The sequence below is a fragment of the Oryctolagus cuniculus genome, chromosome 2 (genome assembly GCF_964237555.1).
Source record: "Oryctolagus cuniculus chromosome 2, mOryCun1.1, whole genome shotgun sequence".
NCBI classification, from domain to species: domain Eukaryota; kingdom Metazoa; phylum Chordata; class Mammalia; order Lagomorpha; family Leporidae; genus Oryctolagus; species Oryctolagus cuniculus.
In genome coordinates this window covers 192057727-192075515 of record NC_091433.1, presented here as the reverse complement: position 1 = coordinate 192075515, position 17789 = coordinate 192057727, and the positions used below count along the sequence as shown (strand labels likewise).

Below are 17789 nucleotides of genomic sequence, written 5' to 3'. Positions count from 1 at the left end.
TTCTCCCGGCTCGAACTTCACGGCGGAGCGAGGAGATTCCAGAAAGTTTGGGCTGCGGGCGCGCCGCCTCTGGCGTGCAGGGTTGCGCGGTGCCCGCACCGCGGCCGGCGTCCCCGAGTGCCGGCCCGGAGGCCGACGACGGCGCAGGCGGGAGCCTCCGCAGCCTCTCTCGGTTCAACAAGTGCTTCCTCCCGGGCTGCTGCGGCTCGTGGGACCCGGTGGTCCCGGGGTGAAGGGGGCGCGCTCCGCGGTCGCGGGTCTCCGGCTCTGCGGGTCTCCGGCGCGGCCCCCGCTCCCGCGCCCCGGCGCGATTCCACCGAGAGGATGGCGTTCACCGGCCGCCGCCGCCCCCTCGCAGTCAGCTTGGTGTGAGAGGCGGGGGTGGTTCTGGTGGTGCTGGTGGGGTCCGCAGGAGACCCTTCCTCCTAGTCCCACAGCCTCATTTACGAACGTTTGGCTGCGGGTAACGCGCGCGCACGTCGCGGTCCCCGCGGCCCACCTTTTGGGGAGAGCCCTGCACCCCCCCCCCCATCGCGCGCCCAGCTGCTGCCACGAGCCGGAGCAGGGGTTGGGGGGCTTCCCTCTGCCAACTCCGCGTCTTTCTCGCAGGCCACCCTTACCCCAGGGCGCGTCTCCTGGGTACCCGAGGCTCGCAAACCCGAGCGCCGGCCTGGGGAGGGGGGAGCCAGCTCGGCGGCTTGGGGTCTGGGATGTGGTTGCCAGGACCCAGAAGCTCGGCCGGGGCCTTCGGCGGCCGTGTGACACCGGGGCCAGAACCTCTCGGCCTTGGGCCCTTGGGTTGGGTTCCAGCCGGGACGGAGCCCCCTCCCCCATATCTTCTGGGAGAGCCCACCTTCCAGGGGGCAGCACAGGCGGAGCCACCTGTTTGTGTGTCTTGGGGTGATTTTTATATCCTGCAGGAGAAAGGGGTCTTTGCTCTGAATCCTCCGTTTCTTCCCCATACGGTTCAGTAGTATGTACGTGATGGATGTTTAAAAATCAGCCTCCTCACCCCAGAAGACGGGGCGGAAGAGGGGCGCGTGTTTGGTGAAAGGCAGCGGGGGGAGGCTTGGCCCTGCATCTATTTCTGTTTCGCTTCTGAAAGCCCTCTGATTAGCGAGCCCTTGAGGTTGTGTTGGATACGTACCAGAGGGAAGGCCCAGGGCCGCTGCCCGGCCAGCTGTCCACACTGAGCCTTGCCTGCTGCCCTGGTAAGGTGGAGGATGCGTGGCGAGGTGTGGTCCCCGTGGGAGCAGATGTGGGGAGAGACATTCCACTCGCGGGGCAGCCGGGCCCGAGTCGGACCCTGGAGAAGAGGGAGTCCCCAGACTGCAGCCCAGGGCTCCCTGCGAGAGCCGTTCCGGGAGCGGTGGAAGACCGGGACAGATTCCTTCGGGATTTGGCTCCTTCTCCTTTTCTGGCCGCAGGGCTGCCCAGAATTAGCAGCACAGGAGGCGGAGTGGGCTCCCTCGTGCACACCCCCAACCAGGCCTGCGGCCTCCAGCCTGCTGGCTGGCGTCCAGCGTGGTCACCTGTCACTCCCTCTGTCCTCCTCCCGAGCCGACGGCGAGGCCATGCAGCAGCACCCCTTCCTGGTTAAGGCCCAGGGTCCCTCGCACGCCAGGGACCGTCCATGGTGCTCGCGGGGAGCCCCAGAGTTTATTTGGCACCAAAGAGGAAGCTGCTTGGCAACCGAGTTTTTATCTAGATGCGGATCGTTGTGTGAGGGAGCCGTGCCATCCAGCAGGCCTGAAACTTGTCACTTGTCAATAGTGGAGAAGGCGCAGCCGCGGCGTGGGCGTGGGCAGGGAAGCACGCGTGATGTGGCACTGGCAGACGCCAGGAGGTCTGACTCCTGGCCGCCCGGTTCCCCCTGCCATCTCACCGGGCTTCCCGGCCACGCGCGGGCCCGTGGATCTCGGGCAGCCCTGGTCCTTCCCCTTTGGGTTCAGTTTCTGGTCTGGGGGCGGCGGGATAATTGCAGAAGGAGAAACCCAGATGGGTCGAAGGGGCTGACTCAGGGCCACTTGCCTAAGGGCGGGAGGTTTCCTTTGGGGGCCAGCGTCAGGTGCAGTGGTTAAGATGCCCGGTGGGGTGCCTCGGTTGGAGTCCCGCCTCCTGCTGCTGCCAGAGCAGATCCTGGGAGGCAGCAGGTGACAGCCCCAGCGGCCAGGCGCCTGCCACCCCTGGGGGACACCCAGATGGAGTCCCAGGCTCCTGGCTTCAGCCTGGCCCAGCCCCAGCTGTCGCAGGCATTTGAGAAGTGAGGCAGTGGATGAAAGATTCCTCTTTCTCTTGTTCAATAAAATAATGCAGATTTCATGGAGTGTTTCACGTCGCTTTCCACCTTCCCGGGAGAATCCTCGGAGCCTGGTGGCCGGGTGCAGTGTAACTTGGTTATCAGTACAGTGGCGGGTGGAAGATTTCTTAGGGGCGGCTGACAGGTGCCAGCCTAAAGATTTTCTTCTTTATCATCTGAAAAGCACAGTAAATCCTGTAGAAAGCCCTACCTTGGCCGTGTCGTTCCGAGTAAATTGAATTTCAGAGGCAGAGCCTCCGTCTCTGCATTTATGAGGCATGACTGACTTCGGAGGCCGCGGCCATCTTCCCGCCACGCGGGCCGGGAGCTGTGGGCTCGTGGGGCCGCTCGCCTTCATCTCCCACGCCAGTGCGCCCCGAGCTTGCTCTCCCAGCACCTGTGATTCCCAAGTGTGCCGGCTTCCCGGTAGTTACTGCGCGGTCCAGGCTGGCGGGAAGCCAGGAGCCCGGGTGGAGGTGCCCGGCGGGCGCACCTGTCTGCTTAGATAGGAGCTGTTTTTGCAGGGGCCAGTGAGGGGTCTCTGATCCTTGGCTGAGAGAGCTCCTCATTGGGGCGGCGTTGGGGCGCCACGGGATAGGCCACTTCCTGCTGAAGTCCCGGCTGCTTGCTGCTCATGTACCCAGGAAACAGCAGAGTGGCCCAAGTGCCTGGACCCCTGCCACCTGTGAGGGAGACCCGGATGGAGCTCCTGGCTCCTGGCTCCTGGCTCCAGGCTCCGGCCTGGCCCCGTTCTGGCTGTTGCGCCTATCTGGGGAGTGAACCAGCAGATGGAAGAGTTCGCGGTCTCTCCCTCCCTCTCTGTCTTTCAGATTAATAGACGAATCTTTAGGAAAAGGAAAGAGTGCGGCTTGTTCAGCGTGTACCCCGTGAGGACCCCGGATCGGAGCCTCCCCTGGGTTTTCCTCCACCCGCTTGTGCCCCCCGAGCAGGCCCCTCCATTGCCTGCAGGGACTCCCCTCAGACAGGCGCTCAGGGCGTCTCTAGGGCCTCGCCCAGGCCCACCTGTGCCAGGCTCTCTGTGGGCAGGTGGCAGCGCTGTCTGTGGGCAGGTGGGCGGGTCTGCGGGTTGCTGCCTGCCGGAGCAGAGTGGGACCCTCCCCCTCCCCGGATCTGCGTCTGCTGCCTGTTTGTCCCGGTGGAGACCTAGGAGCGGCTGGGCTCCTTCCTGTCCCGGCCTCTGGCCTCTCCCCCTGCAGCAGCTGAGCCTGGGCGAGCACCTGTTCCTGCCGCGGCTCACTGTGGGAACGCAGATCTCCGTCTCCTGCTCCCCCGCCTCCACCCGCGCCAGGGTCGCGCTCGCTCTCCACAAGTGCTGCCTGAGCACCTGGCGCGGGCCTGGCTTCCAGGCTGTGCTCCCGGAGGGCCGGCGTGTGGGGCGGTCGCTGAACAAGCCCGGGGGGTGTGAGTGCCTGGGCCGGGAGCTCCTGCTGCCCGCTGGGGGCCAGGGCCTTCGCACCATCTGACTCCTGGGAGGCGGGGGGCTTGCCTTTCTGTCTCTCCCAGGCTGCTTCAGCCACACTTGACACCTGCGTCGGGACGTGATCCGTATACAATGAGGGGCGCCTGGTTTGAGTATCGCTCCGTGGTTTCTGCAGAGTGTACAGAGCCGTGTGGAGCCGGCACCCCAGGAAGAGCCCTCCTGCCTAGCCGTGGCCACTTTGTGTCGCCGGCTCCCAGCCCTGGCCACCGCCCTCCTCCGTCCATTTCCCGGCTTCCTAGACTTGCCTTGTCTTCCTCTGTGTCGTCTGGTGGGTTTGGCCTGAGGGGTCTCCTGTGATGCCTTCCTGGGGCCTGGCCGTTAGAGCTGACTTCTCTCAGTGCCTGGCGGGGTGGGCTGGGAGCGTGCCCATCACCCAGTGAGATGCCTGCGCCCGGCACAGCTGCGGTGCCTGCGGTGTAGCCATGGGTGTCAGCCGGACTCCCCCCCCCCCCAACTCCTGAGTATCCCGCAGAGTGCTGGAATTTGGAACGCGGGGTGAGTCGGGTCTGTGTGTAGGTCCTTGCCCCATCCATTTCCTTGTTCAGCATCAACATGGAGGCTTATGGCACAAACTCATTTTAAGTTGTTTTACTTAAAAAGATTTCTCAATTCATTGGGAGGCAGAGCGACAGATGCAGAGAGCGCGCTCCCGTCTGCTGGTTCGCTCCTCAGATGCCCACAACAGCTGGAGCTGGGCCAGGCCAAAGCCAGGAGCTGGGAGCCAGGCCAGGTCTCCCACGTGGGTGGCAGAGACCCAGGGACTTGAGCCGGGACCGGCTGCGCCCCTGGGTGTTCGTTGGTGGGAAGCTGGAATTGGGAAGTCAGAGCTGGGAGTGGAACCCAGACACTCTGACAGGGGCCTCGTGGGTCCCCTACCTGGTGTTTAAATCACCAGGTCTAAGCCTGCCCTCAAACACATTTTTTTAAAGGTTTATTTATTTATTTGAAAGTCAGAGTTACACAGAGAGAGGAGAGGCAGAGAGAGAGAGAGAGAGAGAGAGAGAGAGAAAGTCTTCTGTCCGCTGGTTCACTCCCCAGATGGTCACAGCGGCTGGAGCTGTGCCTATTCAAAGCCAGGAGCCAGGAGCTTCCTGTGGTCTCCCATGCAGGTGCAAGGGCCCAAGGACTTGGCCATCCAGAGAGCTGGATCGGAAGTGGAGCAGCCAGGACTCGAACTGGTACCCGTAAGGGATGCCGGCACCATAGGCGGTGGCTTTACGTGCTACGCCACAGCGCCAGTCCCATAAAACACATTTTTTAAATGAAAATTGGAAGCAGCCTGGAGCAAACGAGCAGCCCAAAGCCATCAGCAGAAAGTAGAAGAGCTCATAATTAAACCCTGGGGGGGGGGCTCTCTTCCTTTTCCACCCTTAATAATACAGCCTTCTGCCACCTCCCGGGCTGCTGTTGTCTTTCTAGGCAGTACAAGGTCTCTTCAGGGTGGGAGTGCTCATGGCCGCTGCCTCTGCCCAGACCAAGCGGAACAGTCCATGCGCGCATGTGGACGGCTCTCCTGGGCGGTGGACGGCTCTCCTGGGCGGTGGACGGCTCGAGTGCACTCGGATGCCCTGTGCATTTCTGAATTTCTCTCCTTGCACTTGTTCCTGGAGGAGGAACACGTCAGAGGAGGAGACGCTGTTGGGCAGGTGCACAAACCCGGGCACAGAGGTCGGCGTCTCGGGTCCTGGTGGTCTCTCTCCTGCTGAGGGAGGGAGCTCGCCCGCTGGGCGGTGAGAGCGTCTCAGTGGCTGGGGGCAGGCAGACCTGGGTCTGAGTCGCCGTGTCTGCTCTGTCTGGAGGCCGAGGTTGCTCATGCGCCACAAGGGGTCCTGGGCCCCTCTTGGGACCACAGATGCGAGCCTGGCTGGTGGCGGGGGGCAGGGATAGCGGTGGCCACTGCTCCTGTCTGTGTGTCCTTGGATGGCCTCACGGCCTCTGCTGCTGAGGCGCCTCTACAAGTGCAAGGTCAAGGTGCTGCAGTCCGAGCCTGTGGGTGCTGGTGAGGGCTCCCGCACGGGGCCCAGTGTTCTGGCGGGCTCTGGGGAGCTGCTGTTCTGGGTTGTCCCGGCCTCACACCCTCCGACAAGCACCTCAGGGTCCCTGATGCACCCCCGGTGGCTCTGAACTTGGGGGCTCCACCGAGTGGCCTGCAGGTTGTTCCTCTGCTCCCTCCCCCAGAGGTGCCTGGGGAGCATCTCTGCATGCGGGTGGGGGAGGCGGCCTGGGGGCCCCAGCAGCCTGGCGGGATGGGGCCCCATGCTCCCTCCTGTTCCGTGTACGGTGCTCAGCTCTCTGTATTGCACGGACGTCTCTAGAAAGCAGAGTTGGTGCTGGCCCCTCCCCGACCTGTTTGCTGCCTGCCGTTGTCCCTGTTGACTGTGTGTGGTGGCAAGGACGCTCCTGGCAGAGTGAGAGCCCCCGCCCCCCAGCCTCGGCTGAGCAGGGCTGTGGGCTGCAGGACTGGGAGCCCCTCCCCACAGCTCTCTCCCCTGCAAGCAGTGGCGGTGGCAAGATGCTCGTAATTAAAGACCCTTAGAGGGGCCGGAGCTGTGGCGTAGTGAGTAAAGCCACCGCCTGCAGCGCCGGCATCCCACATGGGCGCCGGTTCAAGTCCGGGCTGCTCCACTTCCAATCCAGCTCTCTCCCATGGCCTGGGAAAGCAGCAGAAGATGGCCCAAGTGCTTGGGCCCCTGCACCCGCGTGGGAGACCCGGAAGAAGCTCCTGGCTCCTGGCTTTGAATAGGCACAGCTCCAGCCATTGTGGCCAATTGGGGAGTGAACCAGCGGATGCAAGACCTCTGTCTCTTTCTCTCTCTCTCTCTCTCCCTCTCCCTCTCTCCCTCTCTCCCTCTCCCCCTCTCCCCCTCTCCCTCTCCCCCTCTCCCCCTCTCCCTCTCCCCCTCTCCCCCTCTCCCTCTCCCCCTCTCCCCCTCTCCCCCTCTCCCTCTCCCTCTCTCTCTCCCTCTCTCCTCTCTGCGTCTCTTCTCTCTGTGTAACTCTGACTTTCAAATCAATAAATAAATAAATCTGAAAAAAAGGAAGTCAGAGGGGCCCTCTCATCTCCTCTGGCTCCTCACTAAAAGCCCTTGGAAAAAGCCCACGCCTTTCCGCGTGTGGGGTGGCCTGGGCAGTCCAGCGACGGCTTAGCCTCCAGGAGCGGGACCTACAGTGTGGCGGCCACTGTGGCGTCTGTGGACGTCTCTCTTCTTCCCGGTAAGCAAAGGTAGTGACAGGTGGCCGGCAGGGCCCGGGCCTGGGCCTCACTGGCTGCTCTCATTTTCTGGTGGGGGATTTGCGCTCTTGTGTCTGAAGAGTTGGCAGCCGCTTTGTTGGCCGTTGTCCCGGTGGAGGGCTGTTGCCTAGTGGAAACAGTGAGGCCTGGCTGCTGGTTCCCTGAGCTGGCTGCCCTGTGTATCATTGGCAAGGAGGTCCACTTCTGCTGGCCAGGGCCCCCCGAGTAGCATTCAGGCCCACAGCTCCTCTTCTCTGTGGCTGTCCTGGGCCATCGTCACTGTCACCATCTTCATCGCCACCACCACCACCACCGCCAGCATCATCATTCCTCCTCTTCCTCATCACCATCATCTTCATCACCATCCTCACCATTCCCCATCACCATCGTCACCACTGTTGGCATCACCATTAACACCACTGTGACCGTCACCATCGCCGTCAGCGTCACCATCCGGAACCTCAGCCTTCTCAGCCTCTGGGCCACTGTGTCCTGCAGCCCATTCCCGCCAAAGTTAGCCGTTCTCGGTGGGCCTCCTGGTGCTGGGTGGGAGGTCCCCAGGGGAGTTAGGATGGGGCGCTCAGTGGGGGGGGGGGGTGGAGTGATTCTGCGGGGGCGTCCTAGGGAATCACTGTTCTGGAAGGTTCTGGAACCGTCTCGCCTCTTTCAGGCCCAGGTGTAAGCCGGCGGCACCTGTTCCGTGGGGCCCTGCTTTGCCCCCCCCCCCCCCCCCCGAGTGCAGATTAAGGCTTCCTGGTTGGGAATCCTGCACGCCCACCTCTTCCAGGGCCATGGGCTTGTCCTCGGTGACCCCTCCTTGGCCCCACGCCTGGAGCACGTGGATGCCCAGGTGTGAGATGGAGCCCCCTGCCCCCCCCCCCCCCCCGGCTTGCTCACCTGCAGGGTGGGGGTGGGTGGAACTGTTTCACATCGGGACCCTTCTTGCCGGGTGGGGGGGGGGGGTCGGGGCCCCAGGGCTGTTTCCTGTGCTCGTCCCTTATTGGCTGGTTTGTTCTGGGCGTTTTTTCGACTCAAGGCGGGGCTGGGCTGGCCCATCCGGCATCCTGGGTTGGTGTCTGGCTTTGACTCTGACCGTGATCGTGGCCTCTGTCACCGTGGAGGAGACTCCACCTCTGCCGCCGGTGCTGCAGATCAGGGCAGCTGGCTGTGCAGACCAACATGGAGCCCAGCTCACTGGGCGGCGGAAAACCAGGCAGGCGTCTCGGCAGGAGCCCCGATAGGAAGCAGCCTTTAACCCAGAAGACTCGGGTCCCACAGGGGGCAGGTCTGTGGAGCACAGACAGGAGGAGGCCGGGCGGAAGTCCGAGGGGACTCTGGGTGGCCTCGCCTGGCCCTCTCGCCCTTCAGCCCGTGTCGAGGTTGCCCTGTTATCTGCAGTGAGGAAGGTGGTTGGGGCCGGGGTGTGGTGCAGCGGGCTAAGTTGCTGCTTGCGATGCATGCACCCCTATCGGGATGCCGACTCGATTCCCAGCTCCCCCGCATCCCATCTGGCTTCCTGCCAGTGCAGCCAGGAAAGCAGTGGATGAGGACCCAAGTCCCTGCCACCCACAAGGGAGACCCACGCAGGGCTCCTGGCTCCTGGCTGCAGTCTGGCTCAGCCCTGGCTGTTGTGGACATTTAAGGAGTGAGTCAGAGGATGGGAGATGTGTGTGTGTGTGTGTGTGAGTGAGTGTGTGTGTGTGTCCCCTCTCTCTGTTGCTCTGCCTTTTGAATAAGTAAGTGAATCTTCAACAAAAGAAATCAGAGAGGGGCTCGTGGCTCCAGGAGCGGATCTCTGCTGGCCGCGGTTGAGCTCGGTTTGCAGGCACCAGACCGGCCGCCTGACTTGGAAGGTGCCTGCTGTTTCCCGAGAAGGACGCCGTAGCGAGGCGAACCAGGGCCAGGGATGTAGCCCTCCTCGTTCTAATGACGCGTGGATGCTCTTCCGGAGCTCGGAGCGCTGATGATCCACTGAACTCCGTGTCCTGACTAATTGTGAATTAGAGAAAAGTCGGAATTGCGAGTGTGGTCGAGGGCTAGTGATTAGCTTGTTGTTTCAGACGGAAGTGTGTGTCGTGTGCAAACCGCCGGCCAGATTGCGCCTCAAATTGCTCCTTTTAATGAACCTCTAGGAATGTTTTGAGACTCGCACGACTGTGGTGGCAGGGTAGGAGGTCTTTGCTAAAAGGGGCCGACAGCGAGTAATTTAGCTGTTTCTCCTAATTAGGGGCTGGGGTTGTGCAGACATCATTTCGGCTCTGTTTGGGAGGCTGGGCGGGAAGGAACTTAACCCAAACCATCAGCAGTGGTGCTTGTTCTACTTCCCTGCATCCCAAAACCTCGCCAAGGGGCATGTATATTTCTGCAATTAGAGAGAAAAAAAGCTTTTAAAAATGTCTATTTTTAAAGCATTTTTATTTGAAAGGCAGAGAGGGAAAGAGAGGGAGGTCTTCCATTCAATGGTTCATTCCCCAAATGTCCGCAGCAGCCAGGGGTGGGCCAGGCTGAAGCCAGGAGCCCAGGACTCCGTCCAGATCGCCCATGGCGGTGGCAGGAGTCCAGCTACTTGAGCCATCACCTGCTGCCCCCCAGGACGCGCATTAGGAGGAAGCTGGACTGGAAGCAGAGGCAGGACTCGAACCCGGGTGCTCCAGACATGGGTGTCTCAGGTGGAACCTTCACCACTGTACAGGACGCCCACCCGGAGCAAAGGTTCTGAGAGGGGCTCCCGCACCCGTGCCTGGTCTCCCCTCCTAATTAGCTTAGAAGACTTTGTGTCTGCAGTCAGACTGCCTGGAACCGTCACTTGCACACTCGCGATGATTCGAGTTAATGGCAATTTATCAGAGTACATCATTCGATTGTGTTAATTGCATCTGAATCCGATACTAAGCAGATCTATTAACTGGATATCAAGACAAAATGTTCTAGTCTGCCAAGTAATTCACGGCTGCAGCGTGGCCCAGCGTCGCGTTTGTTTACGGTCTTGGATGGGGGCTGCCTTTTTGTTTGCCTGAATTTGGTCTCGGTGGTCCCTCCTGAAAGAATCCCTTTCTGAAAGTGACTTTCGCTGTTCCTCCTCCCGCCCCCGCCCTGGACAGTGCACCTGCCGGCCTCCAGCGCCTGCACGCAGGGGGTCTCCTGGCCGTTTCCCTGCCCGAGCCGGGGTGGACGGCGGGAGCTGGGCCTGCCTTTCGTGGCGTCTGTCCAAGGGCTTGGTAGGCGGTTATTCCCCTCCGCTTCCCAGAGGTTTAATCTGTCTGAGTCCAGGATATTGAGTCAGCAGCGGAAAGTCATGAAGACGAGGCCAGCACCAGAGGAGCTGGCTAATATGGAAGATGGATTTCAGGGTGGACGCGGGAGAGATGCGGGGGGGGGGGGGGGGCGCGCCGCCGCGGGCCGCCTGCATTCCTCCAAAGCACCAGGAATCTGCCCTGGACGGTGCTGCGGGCTCAGCACCTGCGCCGCCTCTTCCAGGGCTCGCTATTGGGCGAATCGCGTCTTCAGAGCCCGCCGTGCGTCTTTCCCGGCCAGAGGAGGACGGTGGAGTTGTGCACGCCGCTCCTTCACGTCTCTCTCACGTCATTTCGGGGTCTTTGCTGTAAAGGAACCAAATTGAAAGACATCAGAGTTTGTGCTTCCCGAACTCCGGCTCCTCCGGTTATTCCAGGATCCGGCGCCCTGGCAGGGAGCCTGCTCGCCTGTCGCTGGAGACAGGTAGGTTGCCATGGAGACCAGGTGTGTTGCTGCGGTTTCCTGGGTACCTTTGTGGCCTGGGGAGGGGCCCGCGCGATCCTTGTAAACAAGGCTCAGGCATCCTGGTCGACTTCCGTCCTGATCGCTGGCCTAATCCCCCCCTGCTCTTCCTGCCGAGACCCCACCCCCACCCAAAGCATCGTACACTTGTTGCCTGCTCCAGGGTGAATGGCGGCCACTCCTTAACATCCCACGCGTGGGTGCAGCAGTTTCCTGCTGGGGCCCGGGGACCCCGTGGGCAGCCGCACTGGCAGAGGCCCTGGCCCTGTGGCCGTGACCCCACACCACGTGAGGCCGAGCGGGTCTCTGGGCTGATCCTCCCTCGGCCCCTGCCCAGGCGCGGGGTCAGGAACTCTGCCGCCGCTGTGTGGACCAGTGGGCTTGAGCCTGGGTGGGTGCAGGGGCTCACGTCACACACCGGAGGTGCCTCACCCAGCCGGACCTCGTGCCCTCCCGTCCAGTGAGTGGTCTTGATGGTTGGCTGGGGAATCGTGGTCTCCTTTCCCGGGTCCTGTCCTGTCTTGTCCGTTTGCTTTCTGCCTCCCTCACGTGCACCGGCACAGAGCAGCCCGCGGCGTCGCAGGCGGAGGGCCCTCCTGGGGGTCATCAGCCACTGCTCTGCCTGGCCCGTGCTTGTTCACCGGTGGGGACTGCGGCCACAGGAGGCTGCCCGCGGGTGTGGCGACAGCACCAGAGCCAGCCTCAGTGTGCAGCTGCCGACTGGACGGCCAGCTCGGGCACCCGGTGGGAGGGTGCGGCGGTCTGAGAAGTGAACCTCCTGGGCGTTTGCCGGAGCTCAGCTCCAGCCGGGTCCCCCTGGCCGTCCCGTGAGTGCCGAGCAGACTTTGCAAGGATAGTGTGCAGCCCTGTGGACGCCGCTCCTGTCTCGTTCCCACCTGAGCCCCCTCCACGCCGGCCGTGGGTGTGCGGGACCACCCCGGGTAGCGATTGCCTACGCCCCACGAAGGGCTCCGCCCGCACACTCCCCACCCGGCTCCCTGCGCCACTGGGTGACACCCGGTCTCCCTGTGGGTCTTCTCGGCTCCCTGTGGACATCAGCTTCCCAGGCTCCTGCTCTTCTCCTGCCCTGGGTCAGCCACATTCGTCGCTTTCTTCCTGCGAGACGCCAGAGGAGACGGGAGGGCCTTCCAGCCTCGGCCCGTCCGCCTTTCCCTCTGCCAGGCGGGGCAGCGGCCGCCACAGTGATGCTGCACGCGGCCTGCGCTGACCCAGGGCCCATCAGTCGATCGCAGATTCAGCGTGGGGCCGCCTGCTAGCCTGCTCCCTGTGTTGGGCACGGGCCGAGGGCGGGCGGGGCCACGTGCTTGCCTTGTTTCCCTGTGCGCTCGTCTTGACTCCCAGCTCTGGCACGGGAGGAGGCAAGCGCTGGCCTCTGACGGCCCCTCAGCCTGCGCCTCGGCTCAGAGCCTCGCTCCTGACCGCCTCGTCCAGGGAGCCTCCTGGGCGTTTCTGGGGCGGTGCTGCCCGGGCTCCTGGGGTCTGGCCATCTGCGAGGCGCTGATGCTGGCCTGTTGCCTCCAGGCGTCACCCTCCCTCCGGGTGGGGACTCCCCCGGGGTGGGATCCCTGTGTTCTGGGTCCAAGGACATTTCCACACAGGGGCCGGCACTGCCCCCTCGGCAGAGCTCACATGCGTTACTGCAGTCCTCGGTTCGCTCCCAGAATGCCTGCGCCTGCCAGGCTGTGCTGAGAGGCCACCCAGGCAGAGATCCTCGCGCAGGCGCAGGCAGGGCTTGGGTTCCAGGCTGGGACCAAGCGGCAGGGAACCGGGCGAGCAGGTTGTGCCGCGTGATGGAGGAATCCTTGGAAGGCAGCAAGGTTGCGGGAAAACACATGGGCGAGCAGGTTGGGGATGTCGGATAGGGGCTGAGGGAGAGGTGGGAGGTGGATTTTTTTTTAAAGACAAACGAGTTTTTGAAAAAAACCGTTTTCTTAAGTTTCGTTAATCAGCCTTTTGTGTAACAGATCTGCAGCTTGCTGACAACAGTTTCGCAGTCAGTGTACTCCACAGATTACAAACAATTAAAAAATTAAGTTGTACTTGGGATACCGTGGAAACCACCGTTGAGATGTGCAGCTCGGTGGTTCCGTGTGTCGCAGAGCTGAGCGCCTGTTGCTGCCCCCTAATCCCGGGAAGCCCCAGAGCTGCCGAAGCACGCGGGTCTCCGTTGGGCCCAGGCCTGGGAGGCTGATAATTCGCTTTCTGCTTCTGTGGATTTGCCTCTCCGGGCCCCCGTCTGACCACTTGTGGCCTTCCGTGTCTGGCTGGCTTTCCTGAGCACGGTGTCCCGTGGCCGCCCCCTGTGGTGGCAGATGGTCACGCGCCTGTCGCATCGGGATGCCTGGAACAGAGTTGTAAAATAATTCACCTGCTGACAAACATTTGAGTTTCACTTTATTTTATTTCTTTTAAAGATTTATGTGAATGGCAGAGTTAGGGAGAGAGAGAGAGAGATCTTCCATCCACTGATTCACTCCCCAAATGGCTGCAATGGCCGGGACTGGGCCAGGCTGAAGCTGGGAGCCAGAAACTTCATCTGTGTCTCCCACACGGGTGCAGGGGCCCAAGGACTTGAACCATCTTCTGCTGCTTTTCTAGGCACGTTAGCAAGGAGCTGGGTCCAAAGTAGAACAGCCGGGACTCGAACCTGCGCCCGTATGGGATGCCAGCATCTCAGGCGGAAGCTTACCCCACTGCACCGCAGCGCTGGCCCCCTGGACACCGGCTCTAAGGCTGGGGAAGGAGCAGCCTCAGAGCGGCCGGTCAGGCTCGCCAAGGCTGACGTCCACCAGCAGGGAGAGGAGAGCCTTGCGCCGACCATGGCGCCGTGAACTTGGCCCGTGGCGTGCGAGGTGCTTTTAAGCAGGATGTCCATAGCAGGCCTGAAGCAGGGCACCTTGGAGCCAAGACTGGAAGGAAGTGAGGGAGGGGCCGGCGCCGGGGAAGCCCGAGGGGGGGGGGGGCACGGGGAGCAGTGCAGTGGCCTCTCTGCCTGAGCTGGAAGATGCAAGTCCCCGTGTGTCCCCTCCTGGCCGGGCGAGCCCAATGAGGTTGGCCCAAAACGAGACGTTCAAGGCCGCTGGAGAGGACTTCCCTTTCCAAATTGAGAGCCAGAGTCCCGAGTGGAGGACTTCTGGCCCCTCCGTCTTCCTGCCTGGAAGCTGATGCAGTATCTGGAAGTAGGGCAGCCGTCCCCCGGGCACGAGGCTGGAGTTCATCTGCTAAGAGCAGCAGAGCCCAGGAGCGCGGCTCCTTCATGGCCTTGTTCTGCAGCACAAAGGCAAAACCCCTCGCCCAGCCCCGGCCCTCCAAGCCGCTGCCTGTTAGGTTTGATGTCCGCAGGTCAGGTGAATTCCTGGGTCCAGCAGAGGAGAAAGTACCGTTCGCCAGCCCCTTGGGGAAGACCCCTGCCCACCTCCACCCCCAGCGAGCCTGGGGGCCTGCCAGTCCGTCTGAGCTGGTCCCCAGAATCTCCCAGGTGGCTTGGGCTTTCTAGCAGGTGCGCCCAGGCCCGATGCCCACGCGGTCTCCACGCGAGCCCTCTCCCGTGCACGTGGACGCTGGCTTCCTCGCTCCCGCGCTTGCCGAGCGCCGTGACTGCTGGGCTTGGAACCAGCAGCTCCATAGTCGGTGGCGCTGCCTGACTTCTCACCCGCTGCCGGCTCCGAGGCTGCCGGCGTCTTGTCTCCTGCCAGCCTCCGCGGCCCTCTCACTCCGGGAGGCCCGGTCCACCTGCCCCTGCTGCTGGGAACCCCGCCTCTCCCCACTGCACCTGGCAAGGAGCCACCCACCCAGACAGAGCTGCTCAGGTGGCCGCGAGGGCTGCCCGGGGCACCTGGAGCCCTGCGTCAGTGGTCAGCGCTGGAGCTCACCCTGGGGGCGTGCAGAGATCAGACGGGGGCCCCTGTGTCTCTCTGTTCAGGTCTTGCCCCTGGCCTGTCCCTGGCCCTTGCTGTAGAGGGACGATACGGATTGGCGGGGGTGGTGGGTGGTGAGACAGTGGCAGGTGTAGGGCCCAGGCGAGGCCTTCCGCCTGGACCGCTCACGCTGGCGCCGGCGCCATCAACAGCCTCTGTAGTGCCTACGTTAGCCAGGCACCGGCCAAGGGGAATAATAAACGCCGGACCAGCCCTGCCCTAAGTGCTTTATGCGTATTAACTGGGTAATGAGACCAGCACAAGTCCATCCACTCAACAGATATTTCTGAGTCCCTGGCGCGTGCCAGGATTCTCCCGGCCGCTGGGGATACATCAATAGGAAAAAAATAAAGGATGAGAACTGGAAGAGAGGGCCTGCGCTTCCCGTGACGCGTCTGCCGTGGCTGCTGCATGGGAGCCCCTGCACGCTCTCCCCTTGGTCACCTCTCACCTCTCACTGGCACAGGAGCCAGCCCGGAGGACAAACTTGAGCTTCCACGGACATCTCGGCTCAGGAGGAAATTCAGCAGCAGGGGCCCTAGGAAGGTCGGCTTAAGGGGCTGGCGCTGTGACGCAGTGGCTGAAGCCGCCGCTGGCGACACTGGCATCCCCGGTCCAGCTCCCGGCTAACGCGCCTGGGAAGGCGGCGGAAGGCGCCCCAAGTGCTTGGGTCTCTGCCACCCACATGGGAGACCCGGATGGAGCTCCAGGCTCCTGGCTTTGGCCTGGCCCAGCCTTGTTGGTGCAGCCATTTGGGGAGTGAAACAGCAGATGGAAGGTGTCTCTGTCTCTGTCTCTCTCTCTGTCTGTCTCTCTCTCTCTCTGTCTTTGTCTCGCTCTTTGTCGCTCCGCCTTCAAATAAATAAATACATCTTTAAAAAAGGAAGTGAATCAGAAGTGTCCGCAATGGTGGAAGATGGAAGTGAACTCCATCATCTGCTCCCACGGCTTAGGACTCACCCTGCTGTTAAAAGGGTGAAATCCTGACATTTTGTGAAAGTGAACTCAGTGCAAACACGGTTGGTTTCGTTGTCATGTTAATTTTGAGCACTGGATCAATCAGAGGTGGTGGAAATGCCAAAGTCGTTACCATGACAACGGGGCCTCCTCTGGACCCGCTCTGCTGGTGACAACCCTGGCTTGGGCCTGGCTGTGTCTCAGGGTGGGGGTGGAGCTTTCTGGGGTCAGGCCTGGGGTCGGGCGGCCCCTGCACTGGAGCTGCGCCCCCAGGTCAGCCTGAGCTGCCTGTCAGTGACCTTGGCCAGGAAGGTCACTGCCCTGTCTGCCTCAGTTTCCACGCCGCAGGGACAGCCTGGGCCGTGGGCTGATGTGGCCCTCAGCCCCGCTTCCTCGCTGCTGTTGCAGGCCCTGGTGTGCCGCTGCATCTCAGCCTGCATGTGGGGGGAGTCATAATGATGCGAAAAAGGGGCAGCCACACGCCTCCTGCCCTCCCCTGCTGGGCCCCGGCCAGGGGACACCTGCCCAGGCGCTGGTCGTGTTGGGAGCGGGATTTGTGCCCAGAGTGCTCCCAATGCGCCCGCCCCCTCACCCACAGCTGGCGTCTCCCAGCCCAGCCTCTGAGCCCCTCGGTAGTTTACAGGCGAGAATATCGGGGTCCAGGGGGTGACCTGGCGGGCCTGTGGGCTGCTTTCCTGTCCAGGACGAGGCCCAGGTGCCTGCCCCCGGTGTCCACGTGCCCTTCCCTGTGGTCCTGTCTCCCCCGGCCCCGTAGGGACTCTGGAGTGCTGCTGCCCAGCCGTGGGCCGGTTTCCTTGCTGCGGGAGACCGACCGGCTGGCCTTTTTCTATCTGCGGACTGGAGGATGTCGGGAAAAGACGACGCCGTGGGGGTTTCAGCACGGTGTTGGAAGTAGATGCTGCCCCGTTGGTCAGTGTGGCCGGGCCTGGTGAAGGCCGAGCGCCGTGAGCTGGAAGCAGGTGTTTGCCACGGGCCTGTCCTCCTCCCGCAGTGGCCTGGCCCTGTCTCACGGCCTGGTGGCCCGTCAGGTGCTCCCTGGGAAGGGTAAACCCAGGAGGGCTGCACGGCAGGGCAGCTTTGCCCCTGCTCTCACGGGGGTGTGAGATGCACCCAGCCTTGCCACAGCGTCTCGGGGTTTCTGCAGAAGAGTGCAGAGGGGGTCTCCCTGCCTCAGGGGGCCGCTGGCCCAGGGGCTGTGAGTGGGTGCTGCCCAGCTGGCCCCCGGAGGGTTCTGGTGTGCGGTCCTAGGGTTTGCAGGGCCGGTGCTGGAGCCCAGTGGTGGGTCCTGCTCTCCACACCTGGCCGGCCACTGTCTGGAGTGGGGGTGGGTGCGCAGTATTGGGGAGGGCTCGGCCGGCCCGCCTTCCTGTACCCTGAGCTTCCGGCTACGGCTCCTAGCCCCAGTCGGACAAGGCTGCCCCCTCTGGCCAGCGTGCTGGGGTCAGGCGCGGGCCAGGAATGGGTGTGTGGAGCTGGCGGGAGCCCCAGGTTTGTCCGGCTTCTCTGCTGCACGCTGTCTTCCTCGGGCATTAGGGAGTCTAGGATGCACTGGAGAGAAATCACGTACAGGGGTCTTCCCGGTCAGGGCGCCGGATCCTGTCCCGGTTGCTCCTCTTCCAGGCCAGCTCTCTGCTGTGGCCCGGGAGTGCAGTGGAGGATGGCCCAGGGGCTTGGGCCCTGCACCCGTGAGGGAGACCAGGAGGAAGCACCTGGCTCCTGGCTTCGGATCGGTGCAGCACACTGGCCGTAGCGGCCATTTTGGGGAGTGAACCAACAGAAGGAAGACCTTTCTCTCTGTCTCTCTCTCTCTCACTGTCTAACTCTGCCTTTCAAAAAAAAAAAAAAAAATTAAAACCCAAACTCCGGTTCCTCAAAATGCGCATTTTCTGTGAGCTCCCTGAAGACCCCTGTGCTGCATTCGAGTTAGTGCCTTTGTTTCCTGAACGGCGAGGATCCATTAATTTTTTTTTTTTTTTTGACAGGCAGAGTGGACAGTGAGAGAGAGACAGAGAGACAGAGAGAAAGGTCTTCCTTTGCCGTTGGTTCACCCTCCAATGGCCGCCGCGGCCGGCGCGCTGCTGCCAG

The 17789-nt window shown here is 62.5% G+C and overlaps 1 protein-coding gene across 2 annotated transcripts in view; it reads left to right on the top strand.

Moving 5' to 3' along the window:
* Positions 1-17789, top strand: part of HPCAL1 (hippocalcin like 1) — an 85126-nt gene that overhangs the window by 1031 nt on the left and 66306 nt on the right. The window contains exon 1 of one of the 2 annotated variants that reach the window (XM_070069753.1): positions 10726-10749. The exons of the other annotated variant lie outside the window; for it this stretch is intronic. The gene's annotated coding sequence lies outside the window, so the exon portion shown is untranslated. Of the gene's footprint in view, positions 1-10725; positions 10750-17789 lie in introns of those variants that run through there. 2 annotated transcript variants of the gene reach the window in all.